Source organism: Oryzias latipes, chromosome 13 (genome assembly GCF_002234675.1).
Source record: "Oryzias latipes chromosome 13, ASM223467v1".
In the NCBI taxonomy this organism is placed as follows: Eukaryota; Metazoa; Chordata; class Actinopteri; order Beloniformes; family Adrianichthyidae; genus Oryzias; species Oryzias latipes.
The window spans coordinates 29,978,068-29,999,617 of NC_019871.2; the positions used below are offsets into that span (position 1 = coordinate 29,978,068).

At 40.5% G+C, this 21,550-nt stretch overlaps 1 protein-coding gene across 6 annotated transcripts in view; it reads right to left on the reverse strand.

The window, feature by feature from the left end:
- Positions 1-21,550, reverse strand: part of brip1 (BRCA1 interacting protein C-terminal helicase 1) — a 131,965-nt gene that overhangs the window by 36,494 nt on the left and 73,921 nt on the right. The gene's annotated exons all lie outside the window — the stretch shown is intronic.

Sequence of the window (21,550 nt, forward strand, 5' to 3'; positions counted from 1 at the left end):
ATTTCTTTACTATTTTTTGCATATTGTCTGTAAACATGTATAGGACAAAAACTGTTTTACCTGCCAGTTTGAAAAGCTATCTTCCCTTAGAAATATTTTTGTGGCAAAAATTTGCACAAACTATATTTTTTAATAATATTAATTAGTTTTCTTTTTCGAATAACTCCCTCATCCAGATAAACACAACTGCCAAAAGGCTGATGAAATAAGAAAGAAGTACTATCTTTACAGAAAATGCAGAGGATTCAGTTACAATTTTGTAATTATGGAACAAAGATTGTCTATTTGGGAGTATTCACCCCTTCCCTGCTTAACGCATTCACCAACATGGTCCCCTATACCAACGGTCCCCAACCTTTATTGCACCACGGACCGGTTTGATGTCTGGAGAAAATTCCCACGGACAGCTCCCACAGTAACCCCTGGCTGCAGCCTGTGGAACTCCCACAGCAGACCAAACGTGCACGTGACCGACACTACAGTACAACAAAATAATATGACCTGCATGAAAACTGTGGTATTTTCTAAACATAACAATAAACACGAATTATGACATGAGCAACGTCCTCTCTGCCCGCAACCCTCTCTGGTCGCTATTATTATAACATTTAAACATGCCTTCAAAATAAGTGCATGGAAAATCCAACTCACCACAATGCTGAATGGTAGGAGGGAATCTTCCGTTGGGATAAATCCGTATTATAAGTGGGACTACTGATACTGTCTATTAAATGTAGCTTTCTTTTTTTGGAAGTGGAAGGCTCCTCTTCTGTCTCCTGGCTGGGCCTTTTCCACTTGGCAAAGAAACTTTCCAAAGACCTTTGTTTTTTATTCATTTTGCTAGTTCCTGGGTTTTATTTTAGTGGTATCCTATCAGGTGACTCAGACGAGCAAATTGGCCTGCGTCAAGAGTAACATAGATGGATGTAACAGAGAATCGGCCAATTTTTCAAAATAAAACATCTTTCAGATTTAATAAAAAAAAATAAAACTGAAGTCATGAAAGTTATTTTACTTTTTCTGTGCGGCCTGATACCAAATGACCCACGGATCGGTACCGGTCCGCGGCCCGGGGGTTGGGGACCACTGCTCTCTGCAACCATGAAGTAAGGGTTGAGGAAAAAGTGGAGCATCTTTACCTAGATGCAATCTTTGTTTTGGTACCAGACACAGCTTTGATTCTGTAAATTTTCAAAACCCCTGAACTTCTCTGCAAAATCTATGGAAAAAATTTATAAAGAGATAACTTTAATGTAAACAAGTAGGTATTTACCTTTATTATTTTACAACCAAGTTCAACAAAAGGAAAAGACTAAAATTTTATCCAGGTTGCACATTACTTCAAAGTTTGCATTAAAAGGTTTGAACACAAGTTGTGACATCTAGTGGCTTGGGTATTTTACAAACCCAGCAGGGACATCAAGTTCATAAAAACAAAATGTAAGACCTTCTACATCCCATTAAAAACCCCTAAAGAAAATTTGGAAGTTATCATTCGGTGATTTGTAAATGTTTGACTTTTTTAGACCCTGCGGGTAACTGGTTTAGTCATGCAGAACTTTTGAGCTGGAAGGCTAAACTGATCTGCAGCAGACAGCCTGCATGGAGAAGAGGATGCGTGGGAGGGGAAGGATCTCCTTGTCGGAGTGCTTCTGCCCTCTATTGGCTTAAATGTGCCATCTTAGACTGGAAGGACTTCTACGCTTAACAGGTAGTGGAGCAAATGTATTTCTTTAAGAAATAAAAGAAAAACGCAAAGCAGTTTTATCTGGCGGCAAGAACAATATATAAAACAGATTTTCTAACCATTTTGAGTCATAAATTAGGATTTGCTCATCAAGTGAAGTTCATTTTTCTAAATTTGGTTCATAGAAGCAATAATTTTCAGTTTAAATAAAATCATTTAACACAGGACAAATATATTAAATGCCAACTTACTATGCTTGGCTTTAACATCTGAAGAATAAAACCCTTAAAACTCTTCAATTTTATTGTAACCTAAAGGAATAAAATGCATTTTCACAGGCATTGTCATTGTGATTTGTGTCACAGTGAGATGCTTCAGTATATGTCACACCAGTAAATAGAAAGCCAAACCATAAATCCATTAAAAAAAACACATAAATACATAAAAACAATGTTATTTTTCAGGTTGTTGTTATTGTGTCTTAAGAAACCCCACCAAACTGAAGCATTTGCTCAAACAGACACCAAGCTATGCTAAGTAAAGGTGCGATTCCAAGGTCAGTGTTATACATCCCACTGAGATGATTATCTACTATTAAGTCAGTAATCACAGTAATTTGAGCCAGCTCATTAGAGCTTCATGTTTAGCAGCCGGCCTGGTCCGGATCAAGTATTTACTTTGATAAGTCCGGTTTACCGGGGATCACATGCTGCTGTCATGCAGGTTAGCTAAAGGAGGAACAATCCTTCTGGGGATGATTAAGTACCTAAAGAAAGGCGGGGTAAGATATATACGACAACTAAGTGTGTCTCTTTTGCACACTCTGTGTAGGTGGAGCTCATGGCTGCTACAAAAACAACCATGAGTTTTCAACCCTCCTCCTCGCACAAGTTCACACAAAGCTTGTATATTACAGTGTGACTTCACACAGATGTGAGTCTTTCTTTTCTTTTCTTTTTTAACTAAGGTTCTGATTTGCCATCAGAGTAAACAAGAAGAACAAAACCCATTAAAGTGAACCAAAAAAGAAAACATTCAGCTTAAAACTCAATGACAGAAATAGTTTGAAACCATTGACCTTTTAGATGCTCAACTCATGCACTAAGAGGAAAAAAGGAATCAACTCTACAATCAAATATGACATCCCAGTATTTTTACTGATAATCACATTTTTGTAAATATACATTATACAGGAAAAATGTAATGTAACTTTTTTGGGTTGAATTACAGACACAAATAGTAGTTTAGCTGCTAACTTCTATTAATTAAGATTGTCAAAGTATTATTTCCAGCCATGTTTGTTGAAAGTGAGATCCATATTCCATATTTAAAAAGAAAAACTCCAATAATGCTGTTAGCTTTGGTTAATTTGCTTAGCTCCACACTTCAGAGCCTAGATTAAATTTTGTTTTGTACATTATTAGGGGTTGGTTGACCTCATTGACCAAAATACTTTTTAAGTTACTGCTTTTGCAGCAACTAACCACTGCACGGTGGCGCAGTGGTTAGCGCTCTTGCCTCACAGCAAGAAGGCCCCCGGTTCAAGTCCTGGCTGGGGGACCTGGAACAGAACACCAGTGGGGGACCTTTCTGTGTGGAGTTTGCATGTTCTCCCCGTGCATGCGTGGGTTTTCTCCGGGATCTCCGGCTTCCTCCCACCACCCAAAAACATGCTTCATAGGTTAATTGGCAACTCTAAATTGTCCCTAGGTGTGATTGTTGACATTCTACCCTGCAACAGACTGGCGACCTGCCCAGGGTGTCCCCTGCCTTCGCCCATAAGTGGCCGGGATAGGCTCCGGCAGCCCCGTGACCCCGAAAGGGACAGAACGGAATAGAAATGAATAAATTAGTTTGCAAAGATGTTGTCTTTTGTTGGAACATACCACATTTTAACTTTTTTTAGCATTATGTTGCTAATCTGTATAATGTTTTCCTTACTACAGACATGTGAGGATTATTTTAAAATTATAGATAAATACGTACCTTTAGCAAGTTGAAATAAGTTTTGTAAAGTAGCACCAGCTCATAATGGGCTGCACGGTAGTGTGGTGCAACCTGTTCAAGTAGCTGGGTTGGCTCCAGCAACCCTGTGGGTTCAGAAAATGGATGGATGGATGGAATGGATGGATGGAGCAATGGATGGTTCCTAATGCTTAAGAGCAATTCTGCTGTAAAATGTAGTATGCATGCTAAGGTAGGTCTTTCTAGGCATCACAGAAATGTACATGATCTCAGTTTACAAATCAGCGCTCCTATGGTGTACCAGTCCGAGGCAGGAAACAGTCTGCTGATAGGACAGGCGACAAAAGACAGGCCCTGCTGTTGAAATGCAATCTCAGTAAATCTGGACACCAGGTGTCCTTCCAGCAGGTGTTGGATTATCATCCGGCCTTTCCAGGACAAGACCCTCTGTCCTGCGAAGTGAGCATACAGTAAGAGGCCTAAGCACAGGTAATGAAGGTAAACTTGAGGATTTAGGTCCTCAGCTCTGACTCCAAAGACTCTTAGCAGGTGATTTGTGGCTCATCCCTTCAGGGCTTAGCGTGTGACGATCTTACAAAGCTTGACCATCAAATCAGGTGTCTGCTTAACGCAGTCCAGCCAGGTTGCTTGGAGAGATGGCTGAAGAGGAGGTCACACATCCTGTTAGAGTAGCTGTTTGAAAGGGTATTTAAGGTGTTATCCCATTATGCTGGATTGAAATCTTTGTAATGTGTTCCAAAACAGGCCCAGGAAGGATTCTGACAGAAGCTTTTAGCAGGAAACCTTTCCAGGACATACACACAAGTGCATCAATTACATCAGTGGTAAAAAAGGAAGAGAACATTGAAGCAATGTCAAAGAGGGCCTCATGAGTTCAGGCCCAAATCACCTGAAAAACATGAAACATATGTGTGATCTGCTAAAACAATGAGCCTGCACAGTGAGTCCCGGATCAGAGCAAGATGCCCCATTGTCCAGTTCTTTAGGAATGCCCAGACCCCTCATACAGGAGGTACACATGTAGTACAGTCGGTATACAGGCAAATCACTGCTGTGTGCTTTTATTTTGGTGTATTAGAAATGAGTCCCGGCATCTTTTTTAACAAGCAGGACAAGAAAAAAAAATCCCCAAACATACCCATGATGGTCACAACGGAGAGTTGTGACAACTGTGGGACTGAAGACCGAAGAAATTGTACAAGTACTGTAGTTGCTTAGGTACCAACGCTCTAAGAGAATTGTTGGCAGATTGTCTTCTTTAATGGATTACAAAATTGCCAGAAGTCTACCCCCAAAACAGAGCATTACCCTATTGGGAAATCTGATGAGCCCTTTGTTTGGTGTATAAGTACATAATCTACACTGACTGAAGGTCCATTTCATCTGAAATGAGAGAAAAATCTCAGTCGTGTGTTCCTTTTTCAAAAGAAAACCTGGTTAAGCAGTAATTATTTTTGAGTGATGAATTAGATGAGAAAATTAATGAAAAGACAAAGGGAATGGATTCAAGCAGGACAAAGAAACCCAATCTCAGAGAGTCTTCAGTGAAGTAAAAGTTTTCCTGGAGCATGAACGGCTCTGTTTTTATCAGCAGGCAGCTTCAGGCAGAGGACACAGGACAAGCAGAGTGATTATCATCTCAGGGGTCAGGAAGGGCGGATAACAACAGCGGGACTTATCACGCCCATCTCAGTCATTTTCACCTCCTCTCCTCCTGGTCCCAGAGCTTCATGTCTGATGTGAGAGGATGACACCTCCCCTTCCGCTGCCTTTTTCCTATGGGCCCCAATCCTCGTCAAATGAAATCTGAACAATTACACTTATGGGCTGGATAACATCTCTGTCTTTTTCCTGAGTTCACAACACATCTGCTCAACCTGGAGATATGCCTTTTTTGAGGACAAAATCTGACTTTAAGAGTTTTACTTTGAGCTCTTCCTGACGCTACACATCCCAGACATACACACAACATTCAGAGAAACTGTGTGTCAACTGCAGAACTCACTCAGTGCACACGCTGCAGTCTCTGATTGATGAGATAGCAAAGCTTGGCTCCATGTTCAGGCTATCGCAAGCACCCATCTCACACAAACACCCACAGCCCAAACAAAGACCAGCAACATTTCTGATAGGACAAACAACATCCTGATATAATTACACACTCAGGAAATTAACAAGACAGTGTGTCTGCTGCAGTGGAAGCATGTCCTCTACGCTAAATGTGATGGAGAGGAAGGAAGACTGAGGAAGGATGGGAGAGGAGGAGGAGGAGTTAGACTCCAGACAGAACTTTAGATAAATGGCTCGCTTGGGAAAAACAGCAGGCAGAGCCAAAATTAGTATTTTTTTATACTCAATCCTCAACAGGATGTTTGTAATTTGTTTCCCTGACCCGATAGCCTTCTCCTTAGACTCCTAAAAAACAGAAATAAAAACAGCTACAGAGCTGTCTTTGAACTTCTTGAAAATACTGAAGAAAAGATGCTCAGAAACAAACAAAGCTCTGTGCAGCAGTTTCCACACTGATATATCCAACCAGCTCAGTGTGTCAGGTAACAGTTAGGTGGCTTGTAACACAAGTAAGGCATCCCCCTTCATTTAATGAAAAATGGTCCAACGTTGCAACAAAAGTAAAAATAACAGACTTGGAAGGAATTTTCATGGACTTCATCGTGGTGTCTAACATTTGCCATTTTTTTCAGACAAGCAGGTGTGAGTTGAACCCTCGGCTATACAATGACCTCACTAAGTGTTATAACAACCGTTAAGCTTGTTTGTGACATTCTTCATGGGCCTTTATTTAAGGCAAGTGCCTTCAAATTCTACATAAGCAGCAAAGCGCTTACTGCAGTGGTTCTAATTTAGCCCATAACATTTCAGGGACTGTCAGGGATTCTGAGTGCACGATGAGTTGGTGGCTTCATCTCCTCTTCAGATCCACTGTTCATCATAAATTGTTTCAGCAGCATCTTTGGCCGAGCGTCTATCATGTTACACATACCTGCTGGGCTCCATCGTAGTGCATTGGTCCAGCTCAGCAGTAACAATATGAGAATGACTTAAGTTGCCAGGATTTTTACAATTCTGCCCCCAAATTTGTACTTGGGGGCAGAATTAGTTCTGTATCCAGAATTAGTTTTGTGTCTATGTATTTGTGTTGTGATCAAACCTGCTTTGTTAACATTTATTCTGCTCTTTTCCAATGGGGCCCATTATTCCACAGGGATTGGTGCTTCCTGTCTTATAGTGGCACATTTTCAACAACACGTCAATGGTAAATTTCACAGGTCTTGACCACAGTTTTTTAATCAAACTCCTTATTTTTGCCTTTCACTTTTGCTATTAAATTTTGGTTTTCCTTCTAAATCCTATGGGTTTACATGCAGACTGCATGACTTCAGAAAGTTCAGTGACTTTCTCAAAGCTAAGGAAACAATTTGACTAGTAGCCATCCTTTTATGGTCTTATTGTTTGTCACACATGTTTGTATAAAACACAGACCAAATTTTTTACAGTGTTTTTCTATGCAGTCCTGTACATCCTTGTGAAGTTGAGCAGACACTAACTAATGTGACTGTTTGTTTCATTGGTAAAAGTGTTGTAAAATCTCACTTAACCGTAAGGTGTGCTGGTGTTTTAACATTGTCCTCAGTTCATCAAAACCTTGTTCTCCTGTCTGATCTAAAGTTACTTAGTTTGACATCAAACTAGATTTGGCAGCCAAAAGCAAAAACAATAATAGACTCAAATTACTTAAATGTGATTCTTTTTGTAGAAAATGTTAATCCCTTTTTTCAAGCTTGTGTCTTCAATAACTTTCCAGTTTACTGGTATCTTCCATTCTCTGATGCGTCTTAACACAGCTTCCTCCCATAAGTCATTGTGGAAAGACAGAAGAGCCATCGGGAACTTGTTATCCACATCAGTCTCCATGGCATAAAGTTGCTGATGGGATTCAGCGCAATGGTGCCTTATCAATGGAGCTGCTTGGAAACAGGCTTACAAGCAGAATCTTCCAAGCTATTTAATAACGCCGCTGGAGGTTACTCCAGAGAATGCAAGTAATCCTTGAGCCTTAGTCACAACTGCCCTTATGGGAGAATAGAGGCTGTGTGTGGGTGAAAAAATGGCAAACCTGTACAGGGCATGAAGGGCAGCAGCAGGGAATATCATAGTCGTAGACCGCTCAGTGAACCCATAGAGAAAGAAATGTTCATGCATATTGTTTTCTACGGGCATGCAACAGGTTGTAGTGAACACAAATACAAGACGTGAGAGAAAGCAAAGGTGAAGTGGGTGTCACGCAGTAATGGTTTTTTATTTTTCTGTTTCCCCAAATCCTGAACACTGCACAAGGAGCCTGGTCTGCATGTGCACTCTGCACTCCGACTATTAGAAATCAGGAAACTAGATAATCAGAGAGTCCTTTGGGTGTGCATCCGACAGGTATTTACATATCACCTGCACCCGCTGGTATACATTCCTACATGCCAGTCCTCCAACTTTACTAATGACTAGAGTGCGGAGTAAAGGGCACTGTATGGGAGCATCACGAGTAGGTCATAAGTGCACGCAACATACATTTGCCTTACAAATACTTCATGATACAATTACCAGACGCACAACAATCCTACACCCCATTTCCATGACGTCCCCTAAGGTGGAACTGCAAGACACACCTGGGCTCCCCTTAAGATGCGGCTGCTTTTCTCTACGACCTTCCACGGGGCCTGACAATTCAAAGATCCACAGCACCCATACAGGTCAACCCCAATATGTTTGTGTGTGACTAAACCGTTAGGCTGTTCATACAAGAGTAGCTGAATAAAGGCTATGAAGTTTTGTAAGGGGAAATGAGGCGCTTATGCTTGGACTGTGACCGGAGCGTTACTCAACATTCACAGCTTTCATTTTATGAGTTTAGCTTACCTCTCTTAATGTGAAAAACCTCAGATGCTAAAAGGCAGCCAGGAACACCCAAATATTGCTGTTTCTACACTGCAATGCCTTTCTGCCAAAATCACCATTTGTATCATGATATATACAATAACATGCTGCTAGAAGTTGTTTTTCCTTGAAAAGACTTATGGACCCAATCCCCAGAGGAATCCACACCAATAGATGTAAAGTCAAAAAACCATCAGTTTTTAAAATCAGTCTTCATCTTGGTAAATGTTAAATGGCATATACTCAAATATCGCTTTTCTACCTTCTTCGAAGGCTCAAAGCTCTTTACAGTCACACACACATTCACACACTGGTGGCCGCTCCGCTACTGAACACTGGCGCCAACCTCCCACCAGAGGCAAGGTGGGGTCCAGTGTCTTGCCCAAGGACACTTCGACACATGGGCGGGCAAGGCGGGAATCGAACCTGCAACATTCCGATCTGAGGTTGACCGCCCTACCACGACACCACGGTCGCCCATACTTATCGTGAACAAGTAATCAATCCACGACCAAGCAAGAAAGTCAATGTCCTACTAACCTTTCTATGTTCTGTGATGTGGAGAAAATTATTAGCAGATCAATGCCATCTAATTTCTCAAAGTCAGAAAAGACAAAAGGCGATCAGCAAATTAGTGAGTTGTCTCAGACTGCCTCTCCCTCACCTTTAAAGCTTGCTTTTCCATTAGCACCCATTGCTGCTGAAAGGCCACAACTGGAAGCGGCTTGGGCTGAGAGATGGCTGTCAAACAGGCTAAGAAAGCAAACATTACACTTTTATCCATACTGATGTGCAAACACACACACAGACAGACAGGCAAACACATGTAAGTGCAAACACAATTCAAAGGTGAGTGGCAGAGCCCTCCCTGACACCCACGGGCCACACAGTTTAAGATTTATTTTACAGTTTGGCCTCCACACCCTTGTTTGCCTTGCTTCACATTGATGGTCCGCTCTACACATGTTACTCTCACTGCTGTCACAAGTCCAGAACAGAAGAGGCACTGGTTCAAATGCTGTACATTGATTTTATATTCCTGTTTGTTGTCCATGTTGAAGAGGTGACTCTGTTCCCTTTTTCTGTTTACCATGTTCAACGGAATGAGGCTGGGCTTAAAGTCTCATTAGCTTTCACGCTCCTGGGTGTGTGACGTTTCTTTTCTCCACATGTGACCCATCATCTGGGGGAGCGGTGAGCTGCAGACACAGTGGTGCTTGGGAACGATTTGGTGGTTTGATCAAACACACCTACCGACATACTCACTTACATATGATTTGGAGGCCAGTTAGAATAAAAACCACATCAAAAGGTTAACATGTTTGTGTCTCTTCAACAGCAGCCACATTTGCATGGCATTGTGTGCAGTGACCTGATGATTTGCACCAGGAACTTTACATTTGGCCTGACTTGAAGCTTGAGTGATGCTTCAGTTAATAGCTGCAAATATGTCAGGCTTTAAAAAAAATGTGTGTACACACACAGGAATGCTGAAACACTGAAGAAGGCAATTTGGATGTTTTCTTGACAAAACCCCCTGACTTTAGCTTTTTTAGACTTTCAAATCTGTCAATCTCTACGTATTTGTGTTGTAAGCCAACCTCAGCGTGGCCTCAGGGCCCTGCTTGGCTGTAAATGGGTCTTTTTGCTGCCTCACTAAATGGATTCAACAATCTTTAGGGCTTTACAATTTAATTTAAAGCTGATAAGCAAAACAAAATGGGCAAGAACTATAGTAGTGTCTCGTCTCCCTTTATAACACAGACATGTTAATGCCTTATTGATAGACAAAATAAGCAGAATTAAAATAAAAAAATGAACCTAATAGCACAAACCAGTGTTTCATCCACAGGGGGTTAAACCCAAGAGCTTTGATACTTCCCCTCGGGTAATGTAAAGGAAACAGCGCCCCTCTCTGTCTTAAAAAAGTTAAGATTTTTTTTCTTCAAGAAGTGTGTCAAGGGCGAGCTTAAGGATTCAAGCAAGAGGTGGGAGAAGCTAAAGACAGCACATCATCAACAGCTCAGTGTCACAGAGGGATTATCAGGCTGAGATCAGCAGAGACACTTTGAAACCGGCAGCCCCGTCAGCTGAAGAGGCAGCAGTCACCAGCCCCGGCGGGAACATGACAGTAAATAAAGACGGGGTGGGAGGTGTCTCTATGCGGGGCCACACTGTCACCTGCCCATCCTTTTCCGCATGGCTGTGTTTGGCTGAAATTTCACACAGCTGCGATGAGTCGACCATAAACCTCCTTTTGTGTTTCTGTCAATTATCATGTTTGCACTCGCACGATCCTCTGGCTTTAGTTCTGCTGCACCTTAGCGCCACCTAAATGACTGACTGATGTATGGTTTTCCAGGGATCAACACAGCAGCTCCTGACATGTTTTCCCTTCTTTTCTTTGTATTCTTTATCTTTCCAGTCTGTTTCACAATGTTTGAGCAGTGATTTACTTTAAGTTAATGTCAAAGGTGTTATTAAAAACACATATTATTCTGTTTTATATAAATTTCTCTCCCCCAGTTTAAGTTCTAATTCATCAATGCTCCTACTGTACAACTTATTTTGTTAGGATATAGGATTTGTGTTGATGCTGCCAGACATGGGGTATAATTCAAGCCCACTCTTGTTCCTGTCTGTCACTAATCTGGTACTTTTGCCAGAAACAGACTAATGTGAAATGTTAGGCGTGTAAAATATTTACCATGAGGGAAAAAAATGACCAAAGTCTAACTGTACAACTTTCAAAATAACGGAAACATCTCTGACCCCACAAGTTAATCAAGTTAACATTTGAAATGCTTACAGAACAAGAGTAATTTACTTATGAAAGTTTTGACAAAACTAAAAAAAAAGGTAAACCAGTTTTTATGTTAAAATTAATCTGGATTTGGTTTCTTTAACCACTATTCCACCCACCCGTTTTTTGTACCCACTAAATCCCTTCTGGGGTCACAGCGTTGCTGGAGCCTATCACAGCTACTATTGGAAGAAGGCAGAGGACACTGTGGACAGGTCGCCAGTCCACCACAGGGTCACACACACATTTACAACTAGGGACAATTTAGAATAATCAATCAAATCCTAAATGTTTCTCAGTAATATTAAGGAACATTTTGCATTTCAGTGTGCAAAGGTGCAATGCAGCAAGAAATCAATGGCTTCAGTGAGGAATACACAATTACACTGTAAAAAATGCCTTATTACAGTTACCAAATATTAAAGAAAAAACTATTTTGGTATTAGTATTAGACTTTCAATACACAGAAACAGATGTTTCTAATTTAGTTTTTTTTTTTTTTGTAATTCATGAAAATGGATTTTTTGATCAAAGCTGTTCAAACTAAAATAAAAAAGAGTCATGAGTGTGAAGAAGAACCAGAATCCTGGATGATTTCTTTATTGGAGAACTGTTCATAAATCATGTGAAGAGGTAAAGAGTTGTGACACCATCATTTAAAGAGGAGGTTGTATTTTGAGGACTTTCAAAAATGAAAAATTGGCACAACAGCACAAACACAGTCATTTAGAGGAGGAAGAGCATTAAAGTGACTGAACAAACACGAGTGTTCGCTTCCTAAGCCATGCTTTCAGGATCCTACACAAAATAAAAGCACACAGGCTTATTGAGTCTATTTAGAGAGAGTCACCAACAAAGTCAGAAAACAGATGGGCTTTTGGAAATGATCGAACAATAAATGAGAAAAGCGACTTCAAGCGGCACCTGTTATGGAGCAGGAGAACCAGGGTGGAGGACTGTAAAGAACAAAGGCTGAGCATTATGCTGCTCTGATAAAGGGAAGGTAACCCTGTTTGCTTTAGAGGTGTTGGCCCGGCAGCCCCAGCGGCTATGCATTGCGGGGACGCCTGTGGCTTTTGTTTTTTGACACGAACACGGGGTGTTGAGAGCGAGCTGTGGACACTGATGCGTGACTGTGGTCTTATTAGACTGGTGCAACTGGGCGAGTCTTTAAAGGACACCTTCAGGTCTTGTTTTGTGAAGCTTTAACAAAGGCCATAGAAACTGAATGGATTTTTAAATCTAGATTAGTACACATTAATTTTTAGGCTGACACTAAAGCATACCATTTTTTAAAGATTTTATGTGACATGAGCCAAAAGAGACAACTGTAAGACCTGGAGAAGTTACTGAGAAGCACTTTACCATTCCACTATGAATCAGCTGGAACCTCAAATACAAAATCCTCATTGACAGATGGCACAAACCATCTCCATTAGGTTTTTTACATTGCTTTATTACAGGAAAAGAAAAATCGATAGCTTTGATTTAAGAAAACACCAACACCTGTAGCAATCACGAATGGAAATAAACAGTAGGAAACAAGCTTGACAGAAGATATGGGATGTTTATGGTATCAATTAAATATTTGTTGCTGTTTATTGCTTATTTCAAGCAACAACAATGAAATAAAATAAAATAAAAATCGAAAATACAAAAAAGTCAAATATATCAATAAATTAAAAAAAAAATTAAACTTCTGAGGCATTAAAAAAATTCCCAGCTTTCAAGTTTCCATACTACATAATGATGTGCACACAAAATATCATGTAAAAATCTTTTCAGTTTCACTAGTTTGTATTATTTAGAGAATAACATGGGACAGGAACATTTCACTCGAGCATTTTTAACGTAGACAGAGCTCAGTGTCTCAAACAGAAAGGAAGACGAATTGCAGTGCATAATGTTCTCATATTATATTCTAGGTGTGTAACAATTAATCGATGAATCTATTTCTATACCGTAATTTCCGGATTATAAGTCGCTACTTTTGTCACACGCTTTCAACCCTGCGGCTTGTTCAATGATGTGGCTAATTTATGCATTTTTTCTTTTTTAATGCATTTTTTCTAACGGCCCTAAGGGGCGCTCGAGCAGAAAGGGTAAGAGAGAGACAGGGGGAATAGGGTATATGTGTGAGGAAGATGCAAGTTTAATGTAAATTCCTGCTTTGTGAATGAACAGCACGAACAGAATGAACAGCACGAACAGACCCTCATCATGGAAAATGCAAGATGAAATGCAAATGACGCAGCTTTCAAGTTAAAAGCAGTGTGAAAAAAATCCACCATCACCAACGGGTTTGGAAAAGCCGGTCTGCTGCGTGACGGAGAGGACAACGCAAGCTCAGGAGGGAATTTACCTCAGAGTGACACTGACAGCAACAACGAAGGAGACACAGAGAGTGTGGCCAAGAATATCTGACGCTATTCCAATCCAACACTGAGGAGGAAGACTTCCATGGTTTCAGTGCACAGGAGGAAGATGAAGAAAGCTCTCAGTGACTTTTACTGGCATGTTTTTTAACCAGCCCTGTTACTATCATGTTACTACCATATTACTGCAGTGTTACTGCTGCGTCACATGCACTGTTTGGAATAAAGCTGTGACGGTGTGGGATTTTTTATCACCACGGTGATGAAGCAGCAGGGGTTGCGGTTAACCTCCCCCACCCCACCCACCCTCACACACAAAATCCCCCCGGCTGCCCCGTCGGAACTGAATACCGGTACAAGTATGATAAGCGCTATTTTATAAATGAAGTTTGATTTGATTTGATAAGTAATAATTAAAACGCAGTATTCTTTATTAACAAATAACAGTAACAACTAACTACTAACCATCTCACTAATGAACTAACTATATAGGTGTTGTAGAATGACTGTGTGTGTGTGCGTCAGCGCACTGCGTGTGTAGGAGGAAGGAAAGCAGGGCAGAGGGAGTGAGAGCCTCCCTCTTGCGCTGCACGCGCTCGGCGCACGGTTTCAGCACATACACATCCTCAATCTACAACACATGTTTCAATGTGGGCACATGCGGTTTATCCTACAAAATGGTTTATCCTTTAAAAATGTGATGGGTGCGGCTTATAATCAGGTGGGTTCTATAGTCCAGAAATTACGGTAAATTGATAATCTTGGAAAATAACTTTTGGACTGAGACATTGTAGGTTTATTTTATCCTAAGAGAAAAACGATCAAGTTCATCACAGCATACACCACGCGTGTGATGACAGCATAAACTGATCAACCATCATTTCAGTCCAATGTGTGGAAACACTTTGAATTTAGCAAAGTCATGTGACCATCCAGTGTGCTAGAATGTTCTAAGAATGTTCCCTTTGGATCATTTGGATGTGGAAAAACAACAGTGAGTGGAACTTTAGGAAACTAAAATGTGAATGGATTTGACATTCATTCTTGTTTACTTATTTGTTTGCACACACTTGGTTATTTTGCAAGAGATCTAAGAAATCTGAAAAACTTCACCTGTACTGTTTAATACCCAGGTATTTCTCTTAGAGTCACACTGGTTGAAGTTTTGGATAAAGATGTTCTGGATCCATTGTAGGTCAATGAATCGGATCATTCAAAATGAAACAATATCAACTATGAATCGTATGAGCAGCCACAAATTATGGTATGAATCGAATTATTGTCAAAATGAATTGTTACACCTCTATCGTATTCCATAAATGATGTGCTAGAAGGGCTCGTCAGGTTTGAACTTTTTCCAGAGTGCTTTGGTGTTTTATCCTCAATTTCAGGTGAGCCTGAATTCTGCCTGAACCCCAAACAATAAAGCCAGCATGATCCAGACAAAATGCTGTCTTTGTACTGCCCTGCTGACAAATTGCTTGTGAAACTTTAAAGTAGCAAATCTACAGGTATTACCAGGAACTGGTGTTATAGGTGAAGTAAAAGTACCCATAAACTTGGTGGTCAAACCTGTGATGTTGGGTCGCTCTGACATGACTGATAAACTCATTTCTGGGCAGCTGCAGGATCTTCAAAATGTTTGAGACCTAAGACACACAGTCCTTACTCTTAGATAACATAAATATCTTTATCTGCTGAAAGAGCGAGCAGAACTCATTCATACCTGTCCACACCTTTGAGCCAACCTGCCAGCTTACCGACAAATAAAAAAGGATTTATGCATACATCAAAGAGAGTAGGAGGTGCGTCTGTGTCCACACTTCTGCCTGGCATTCAACATTTGTAAACCGTTTTTGAAGTCTGAGCTTTTGCATGTAGCCAAAGCTCTATTATAGCTCGGAAAATCTGCCAAATTCTCAAAGCAGAGTGCAGAGAAAGTGGAATCAGGCTGTTTAAATAGAGTTAGGGCGAAAAGTGTCATTCCCACGTTGAGGTGTGGCAGCAGGCTTTGAAAGTCTAATGAGTCAGAGCAAGCTTTTGGCTGTGTTGTTACAGAATTAAACACTGAGTGTGTCCTGTTTGATTTTAAGAGCTCCAGTCCTTTAATAGCCTCGTCTGTCAGCACAAACAGATTTCACTGAGAGGCCAGAACAAAGAACCTTACCGTCAGGACTCTAGCAGGATTTTCTTCAGAGCGTTGGATGACTGCGTGTGGTAAAAACACATGCAAAATAGGTTCAAGAGGGCAGGATTGTTTTTTATGTTGTTGTCTTTTTTAAAGTAAAAATACAAACAGTAAGTTTGGTCCAAACTCTGGCAGGAGGATCTCTCTGCGTAACAGGCTGCATTTCTGAGGACAGATCCTTCTGAAGCTGCGGGGTGTTGTGATGCACTATGTCTTGACACTTGCTGTGTTGATCTAGATCAACACAGATGTAGACCACCAACAGCAGCCTGCTTTTAACCCCTCCCATTTCTGGAAACATTAATGTGCGTACATGTAAGTCCCTAAAGCTAACAGAGCTTTCTCACAACTTTTAATGCCTCACCTTTCACCTGCACTTTGTCAAAAGAAAGGCAGTCCATCATTTCCACAGGAGAAAGGCAGAGCATTTAGCGGGAGATGAGTGAGAAGTTACATGTTTGATCTGTTGAAATGTTTGCGGAGGGATTCCCAAAAGCTGGGGTGCTTTAGGTTTTTCTGAGGGAGTTCCCCACAGCTGTCCTCGATGATTAAAAACTGCACTCTGTGATCAAACTCTACTTTAAACATTCATTTTTTGACGCAGCCAATGATCAGGCAGAGCACTGGGATGGAAGAGTTCCGCAACACACCATTGGTTAATGACACCTTCATGTAACGTCCAGTCACAGCGCATTTCTAGAAAGAAAAAAAAAAGTCTATTTATCTCAATTGTAACAAAAACATGTCATCTGGGATTTGAATACATTTAAGAAACAGGAGCACAAAAGAACATTCAATGGATCGAGAAAATAAAAACAAGTCTAGAGTTTGATGCCAGCAGCACTCAAGAAAACATTCAAGTGTTTTGTGTGTTTTTGCTAAATAATTTTCCCCCTTTTGCTTTCTTAACTTTATTCCATGTCAGGAACTTGCCCTTAAAATATTTGCTTGTGACATACCTAAAGTAATTTAGAGACACTATTTCATTCTTGTCTTTGTTTCCCCTTAAACATGGAAAAAAAGTGCAACATTAACATGTGTAAACCTGAAGCTACATAATGAACCTAATGCGGTCCTAATGCCCTCCCCTGCCGGTGTCTTTACTTTATGCATTTTTATTCTGACCAGGCGCTTATTCCAACTACTTTTGTCCATGTAACCGCAGCTATTGATTTAATTTTTTTGACAGAAGAACAGTTGTGGTTTTTAGTCAGGACCAGTTCTCTGACCAGTCTTTTTCAGAACTGGCAAAGCCTCTTGAAAAAGAAGCGATACATCCTCTGCAGAGCAGTCTAGGTGCAGATGCACAACGAAAAAAGTAACCCTAACCTTCTTTTAAAAAATGCCCAAAATGTCTTTAGCTAAATTGGCCTAAAAATGTCTCCCTTTATTTTATTTTCCTGTTTTGCTACTGGAAAAGAAGAAAGTTAAAAAAAAATTTGGCTTTGAATATCAGCTCCCCTTAATACCTGTGATTCCTATCAGTGTTTTACCACCATGTTTTGTTGCTCACTGTTACATCTGCATCTTATTTTCCACTCTATTAGTTTGTTTTTGGCTCCCTTTGTGCTTTAATAAACCTCAGGTCAGGTTAGTCTGACATTTGGTTCAATGCTTGAACATTTCTGTGTCAAGACCAATCATTTTTACTTTTGTGTACTTTGTTTAAAAGACCAAAGACAGTCCTCAAAAGCTCTAGGTCTACTTTGGATTTCAACTTGCAAATTTAGGTAATGAAATAAGTGTTTTTTCCCCGCAATCCTTTAAAAAAGCCTTGCATAAATTACTACTGATAGTTTGAAGATGGAGGATTGATCCAATCATCCTGAACTTCCATCCCTCCATTTTCTTAACCCGCTGTTTCCCTTTTGGGGCCACTGGGTTGCTGGAGCCTGTCCCAGGTACTGTTGGGTGAAGGCGGGGTAAACCCTGGAGGCCCATGGGGCTTGAGCGAGGGCGCTCGGTACACCGGTCCTGGGGAGGCCCGCTGGGGGGCAGACGGGCTGCGGCATGGGGAGGCTGCAGCCGCTTGGGCCTCCTTTACTTTATGATATTTTTTTATGTTTGCATTGAGAAAAAAATAAAAAGATCCTTTATTTTTATACCTAATTTTTCCCGCTTTGGACTAATGTGGGGCATCAAGTCATTAAACTGGGTCACAGAGACACAGAAACATGGCAGAAAGCAGCCGTCAATCAGACACCGCTGATTGACGACAGAAGAAGTGAAGCTTCACCGTCCTGGGAGAGTGTCTGAATAATGTAATGACCCCAGACATGAGACGTGATTACAGATGCTTTTGTAGAGCTCTTCAGAATAAACCAACATCCTCCGTGTCTTCCATTTGTTGTAAATGAGATAAACACAGACGCTGCTCCAAGTAGCTCAGGCTAAAAACATCTGGCTGTAGCTCCTCCCATACACGTCTGGGACGACAAGTTTATGAACAGATTTTTTGGACGGGCGTCGAACAGCGAATTCACCGCAGGTCCAAGTAGAGGCGACCGACGCGAATCTGACGCGCACATTGCTTTGAGTGTGAATGCCGGATTGTACCTCAGACTTTAAAAGTAAAAGATGTAGAATGTATTTTACTACTTAGTTTTTTAGATAACACTTAGAAAGTTTGACCAAACACAATACTTTGACAGAAAGAAATCAGCACAGAGCTAAAACAAGTTAAAGCTGGACCAGCACTTAACATTTCTGACAGTTTGGCTGAAGTCAAGGTTCTCCCTGAGCAGAAAAGACTGCAGGGATGTTCAGGCAAAATGGGATCCTGTCACTTTACATAGATCCGTGTTAGCAAGTTGTATTGATGCGTGCACCAAAAGACAAAAGTTACATGTACAAGATTAGGAAGTATCAATGGTACTTACGGAGCTCAATAAAACTGTTCATTACGTCTAAATAAAATCCAATTTGACTGAAACTTTTTTCTGCCTAGTGTAAATCAATGATTGGCACTGATCGCCTTAAATGGAAGAGAAAAATTCAATTGTATTGATTGAAAAGAAAAAAGAAGAAGTAAATACAGTTACCCAAAAATCAATAGCAGAGAAAATGAGGGTGATTATTTCTGTTTTCTCGTTTGAGGAGAATATCAAACCATAACAAAGGCGTCGTCATGGTAACGCTGTTTTTTTAACACAAAGCAGTGTGGACACATAGAAGCAGACACCAGCCACTCAAAACTTCAGCATCAACTACATAAAGAACTTAAGTAGTTTAATGGATCAGAGTTTCTTGTCTCAAGGACGGATCCGCTGGGGAGGGGGGCCATAAATGGCTAATTGCCAGGCTTTAATGCTCTCCCACTGAGACCCTCTACAAAATGAGGAGTTTAAAAAAAATCCAGCTTTCAGCTTACAAACATTTGCCACAAAAACACATAGCGTTAATCAGTTTATGGCGTAAGCATACCAAGATGAGACCAAACAACGGATGTCTATGCCAAGATTAGTCAACTTATAAAACCATACAGGCAGATTAGGTGTCTAATTCCACTGACCCTCTGGATTAAATCCGGGTTTATTATCCAAGGAGCTCCAAACCTATGACTCAAGCCAAGTTCTGACAGCTGCTGCGGCAGACAGACCGCTAAAGACCCTCCACAACCAGATGATCCGGTCATCCTGATCAGGTTAGTTCATCTTAAAGAAATCAATTTCATTAGCTCTTCTCCAAAAGGCACTGCAGGTCCACGTTAACCATTTAATTTGTACCTTAAAAATGGGAACTTTCAAGCACCACTAAAGGACATTTCCAGTTTCTGACTTTTCATCATTATTTTTTTTACTACTGAAATACCCTCACTGTTTAAAAAAGCTTGTAATATGTTTGAATGTCGTCATTTAAAACTAATTTGCACCTTCTCAGCACATTGAAAAGATATTTCCATGCATAGTGTGACCTGTTTTACTTCACCCAGCAACACAATTCATGCTAGGTTTGACATTTCTGCTTGCAGGAGACAGAGCTGTGTAAATATTATGGCCACAAAAAGTACCCACTATTGTGAAAGAAGGACAATATTGGCGTTTCAAAATGGAGAGCCAAGAATAAATCCCCTCATATTCACTATTTTCACAAAATAAAATCAATAATACAAACCATTAAAAGACAAATAATCTTCCAACATTAATTCTACTCTAAAATTTACCGGGGCTCTAAGTTAGCACCTATTTAAAGGTCACAATTTCAAGTTTGGCATTATTAGTGCTAAAAGAAGGGCCATTCAAACACACATGGTGTCTGCACACTCTCATTAAGTGAACATAAACAATGACTGAATGAAGCTGGCAGGTCAACTCCGAGCAGCAGCACAAACAGACACAGATGGCAAAGTGATGAATGTTGAGGAGGAAGAGGTTGCAACGAAGGCCAAAGGAGATTAACAGGTCAAGATGACAATGGTTCACTGTGCCGTTTCTGTGAGCGTGTCGAGCCCCACGCCAAGAGTGTTGCCTCAGATAACTTAACTGCATGCAGGCAGAGCCAGACAGACTCCAAACGCTTCACATGCAATATGGTGTCTGTCAAAACCACAGCTCAGCTGCAGAAGACAAGAATGCCTGATGCAACCGTCCAAAGGACCACCAGCTCCTCTTGGCAGAGGTGGGCATGTGTCAAACTTACACTGTCACTAACATGGCCCACACATCGAGATAAAGGCACAAAAAAATCTAATCTTAGTTTCAAACAATGCTTTTCCCTCATTTACAGTTTTTGGAAGGAGAATTCTTAAATTAATGTTTTCATAAAGAAGGCTTAGGGTTACGCTTGTTATTTCTGCACATGCTTCAAACCTCAATTTACCAGGTTTAAGACAGTGAAACCAGCAATGACTGGTACTTACATTTAGAATGAATAAATATTTCTTACATGTCTGCTCCTATATATATAAAAAATTGTATGAAAGAAAAAAATTGTGAAAGTCTCACAAAGTTTTGAAAGTCTAACCTAAAATTACCAGTCCTTCAAGGTTAATCTTTGTAATCTGGCCGTTAATCTCCACTCTCTGCTATGTGGTGAATCACAGCAGCCATGAAAACAGCAATGGTCAATAAAAAGCATTTGAGGACAAAGATGAATGTAAGTGAATAGTTGATAGGATAATAGAATCAATAGTAATGGACACCATAAATGTCACATCTGAGGTTTCAGAGTAGAATTACAGCATCTAAGTCTGCTCAGCATTAGGAGATTGGCAATAAACTTTAGAACCGTGTTATCATTCAAACAATTTATTCCAAAAAAGTCACATCCACAAGTTAGCTAGTTCTGAAGAGCAACAACTTTTTCTGATCAATGTTGTGAGCATTTTTCACACTTCTCCAAAAAAATTGACCTGAAATGTGAGTTTGTGTGTCCCTCAATATTCATTTTAATTGAGCCCAAACTGCCATATGCCTTAAATAAGAACAAAATAAAGTTGCTGCAGCAAAAACAGCCTGAAGGTCTAAAAATCAATCAGAGTAAAAAAACGAACCAAGTGCATAGAGGCTCCTGGGTTACCAAGGCGAGACAGATTATGGAGGGTGGGAGTGGGTATTGATTGATTC